This window comes from Octopus bimaculoides, chromosome 4 (genome assembly GCF_001194135.2).
Source record: "Octopus bimaculoides isolate UCB-OBI-ISO-001 chromosome 4, ASM119413v2, whole genome shotgun sequence".
In the NCBI taxonomy this organism is placed as follows: domain Eukaryota; kingdom Metazoa; phylum Mollusca; class Cephalopoda; order Octopoda; family Octopodidae; genus Octopus; species Octopus bimaculoides.
In genome coordinates, this window is record NC_068984.1 from 40,951,217 (window position 1) to 40,955,861 (window position 4,645).

Genomic DNA, 4,645 nt, shown 5'->3' on the forward strand with positions numbered 1-4,645 from the left:
GATGATGAATATATATACATACATACATATACATATATATATATATATATATATATATATATACATACACATACATAGCTATATATATATGCCAATGTTCTGCGCTTTGAGGACCAAAGACTTGAGGTATTTCCTGTTGCAAGACAGTGTGTGAGAGAGAATCGTGATGTCGTAGGAGAGAAATGTGTCCGCATGGATGATGGTTCACTTGCACTAAACGAGGCTGCAAAGAGAGGTTTGGAGACGCCACTATGAAAGGTTGCTTAATAAAGAGAATGAATGGGAGAAAGAGAGTCTGCCGAATGTTGACCCAACAGAGGGACTAGCTATCCTAATTGACAGTACCTTGGTAGATAAAGCATTCAAGAGTATGAAAACAGGGAAAGCTCCCAGCCCATCAGGAATTACTGCAGAAATGCTCGAAATCTCTGGCAGTGTCGGCTATAGCTTAGTCACCCGTATAGTTAACCAGGTGATACATGAGGGAGTCATACCCAATGACTGGTGTAGCAGCACCATAGTCAACTGCTACAAAGGTAAAAGTGACACTTTAGACACAAACAATTACAGAGGTATCAAGTTGTTGGACCAGGTAATGAAGGTCAGGGAGAGGGTCAGCTTAAATGAGATGCAGTTTGGATTTGTGCCAGGGAAAAGCACCACTGATGCTATATTTCTGGTAAAATAGCTGCAGGAGAAATACCTAGCCAAAGATAAACCTCTGTATCTGGCTTCCGTTGACATGGAGAAAACCTTTGACAGGGTCCACTGATCCCTTATCTGGTGGTCAATGAGGAAACTAGGGATAGATGAATGGTTAGTGAGAACTGTGCTAGCCATGTACAGGGATGCTGTCAGTAAGGTGAGGGTTGGCAGCGAGTACAGTGAAGAATTCCGGGTAGAGTAGGGGTCCACCAAGGTTCAGTCCTCAACCCCCTCCTATTTATCATAGTCCTCCAGGCAATAACAGAGGAATTCAAGACAGGTTGCCCCTGGGAGCTCCTCTATGCTGATGATCTTGCTCTAATTGCTGAGTCACTATCAGAACTAGAGGAGAAGTTTAAGGTGTGGAAGCAAGGATTAGAATCAAAGGGCCTTAGAGTCAACCTAGCTAAAACCAAAATTCTAATAAGTAGAAAGGTAGACAAACCACAAACCCTTTCAGGTAGATGGCCCTGCTCGATCTGTAGAAAAGGCGTAGGTAGAACTCTATAAGATGTACCCAGTGTAAGCTATGGACACATACGAGGTGCAGCAATATCAAAAGAAGGCTAACTAGCAAGATAATTTTTGTATGTGGCAGATGCTCAGGTGTAATAAACACTGAAAATGTGCATAACCTGTGGCCTTTACCAGGGGTGTGGCTAGCCCACTAATACATACCTTTCCTTCTTTGGACACAAAACCCTGCTTGCAAAGACTTATTGAGGTAAGTGAAATCGAAATCGAAATTGAACCAAATTTGATGACTGACACCCAAGCCAACCTTCCCTCATTGGACACTAAGCTCAGCTTGCAAAGACCTGTTGGGGCAAGTGAGAGCGAAACTGAACCAAATTTGATGACTGGCACACGTGCCAGTGGAGTGTTAACAGCACCACCCGAGCGGGATCACTGCCAGAGCAGTGGTGTTGCTCCCATGCCGGTGGCACGTAAAAAGCACCATTTGAGCGTGATCGTTTCCAGCTTCGCCTTACTGGCACTTGTGCCGGTGGCATGTGAACAAAACATTGGCTGACTCCTGTGCAGGTGGCATATAAAAAACACCATTTGCCAGTACCGCCGGACTGGCCCTCGAGTCGGTGGCACGTAAAAATCACTCACTACACTCTCGGTGTGGTTGGCATTAGGAGGGGCATTCAGCTGTAGAAACTCTGCCAGATCAGACTGGAGTCTAGTGTAGCCATCCACTTCGCCAGTCCTCAGTCAAATCGTCCAACCCATGCTAGCATGGAAAGCGGACGTTAAATGGTAATGATGATGATGATGATATATATATCTTTATTTACATACATACATCTAGTGAAGAGATCAAGAATTAAAATATGAAAAAGAGGAAAGGAAGAAGGGGTAAGCAGGTTGTTGCAGAGATGCTACATGGTCACTCACCTTTAGGAGAAAGAGTGAGAATGATCAGTAGGTGCTACAAATCCAAGTGGTCCCTCAAGGTACAAGGTGGGAAGAACCCTGTTAGGACATAAGAACTAGGAGTGTGAGTGGGTGAGGGTTTGCAAGAGATGGGGTGAATGGGTGGTATGCAACAACTTAATAGACTGAGTCGGATTGAAGGGTGGATGTAGGGAGTAATAAATTATCAATGCTGGATGAATTGGGGAAGGTGGAGGGGAGTAATAGTGGCAGTAATGATGATACTCTTTACAGGAGAATGAGAGAGAGAGAGAGAGAGATGACATGAGGTTGGGTAGGCAACAGAAGTGGGGAGGAGAAAGGAAAGAGAGAGCCAAGCTTAGTGCATGAGGAGATAATTTGGTTTGTTTGGGGGAGGGATGGAGCGCATCATTAACGTGGGTGAGGAGAACAATAATTACTGGATGAAGTGCTAACAAGTCATATGGCTCAAGGTGGCAAGAAAAAATAGGATAGTCTGAAGAGGAAGGGGAAATACAGTGACAGATATAATGGGTGGGCGGTCAGTATAAATATATGTACACATATTTATATATATATATATATATATTTATACAGACATTTACATACATACATCATCATCATCGTCGTTTAACGTCCGCTTTCCATGCTAGCATGAGTTGGACGATTTGACTGAGGACTGGTGAAACCAGATGGCTACACCAGGCTCCAGTCTGATTTGGCAGAGTTTCTACAGCTGGATGCCCTTCCTAACGCCAACCATACATATATATAAAACAAATACACACATACAATATATATAAAAAACAAATACACACATACAATATATATAACATACAAATACACACGCATATTCATACATGTATAAGTATATGTAACATACAAATATTCTTTTATTACTTGTTTCAGTCATTTGACTGTAGCCATGCTGGAGCTCTGCCTTAAAGGGCTTTAGTCGAAGAAACTGACCCCAGAACTTATTCTATTGAGCTCTTATATACACATACATATATGTATGTATGCATGCATGCATGCATGCAATTATGTGTGTATGTATGTATCCATGCATGTATACATATATATATCATCTACATCATCATTTAACAGCCACTTTCCATTGCCTGCATGAATCAGAGAGAATTTGCTAAAGCATATTTTGTACAGCCAAAGGCCATTGCTGTCACCAACACTCACCTCTTTACAAGCAAGGTAATATTTCCCAATTGTGATTTTCCACAGAAGACAAGAAAGGTGCAGCATCACTTGTATGATGGTGATGCTCACTTACAAGAATCACATAATGCCATGACAAGGATGCAAATGCCTGCACAAACACACATAAATACATATACAACATGCTTCATTCAGTTTTTGGTTACCAAACCTGCTCACCAGAAATTGGTTTGCCTAAGTTATAGCAGAAGACACTAGCTCAAGAGTCCATACAGTGCGACTGGAATTGATGGGACACAAGAATCTTAAACAAACAGCCTTCCCTGCACACAGAGAGAGAGAGAGAGAGAGAGAGAGAGAGAGAGAGAGAGAGAGAGAGAGAGAGAGAGAGAGAGAGAGAGAGAGAGAGAGAGAGAGAAAGAGAGAGAGAGAGAGAGAGGGAGAGAGAGAAAGAGAGATATAAACATACATACACACACACACACACACACACACACACACACACACACACACATGTATACATGTATACTCATATCTGTATGCATACACACACACATACACCTACTTGTTTCAGCCCTTTATCGGAGGCCATGCTAAGGTACCCCCGTGAAGGGTTTAGTTGAAGAAATTCACCCTAGTACTTTATTTTCTAACCATGGTATTTGCTATGTCAGACTCTTTTTTTTTTTTTTACCAAACTGCTAAGTTAAGTCAGCATAAACAATCAGTTGTTGAGAAACATCTGACATGACATAATGCAGACCCAGCTTAATTATTTTTAAACCAACTTAAGTACAAACTTGGATCAACAAAGCTGTCAATATTACAACATGTGTCAAGTAAAGTTACGTTTAAATCAATATTGATATCATCTTTATTCCTATTATTCAACATTCAGAGGGATTGTAAGCTTCTCAGAAAAATAATCATTCCTAACATCTAGCTTCAATTGGAATATAAACTGCATAAAATGGGAATATTAGAAATATTTTCTTACTGCATATTAACAAAAACTTGCTTACATATGTATATCAACACACACACACATACTTAAATGCTTTCATATCGACATATACATATATACACTTATATATTCATACTTATATATGTGTGCACACTCTCTCTTCTATATGTATGTATGTATACACATATATAGAGAGAGGGAGAGGTAATGATATAGATATAGCGGTACTACTAAAGCAGCACGGTCCCGAACTCGCAGTTGCTAGCTAGTCGTGAGTGTTCGATCCTAGCCATGATCCTAACCCGCGTGTGTAAATGAATACATGTTTAGGGTTAGTATCGACCACGCTGATATATATATACATATATATATATATATATATACATATATATATACATA

General features: G+C 40.7%; 1 protein-coding gene across 2 annotated transcripts in view; it reads right to left on the reverse strand.

The window, feature by feature from the left end:
* LOC106883712 (core-binding factor subunit beta) overlaps nucleotides 1–4,645 on the reverse strand; it is a 33,143-nt gene that overhangs the window by 26,580 nt on the left and 1,918 nt on the right. The gene's annotated exons all lie outside the window — the stretch shown is intronic.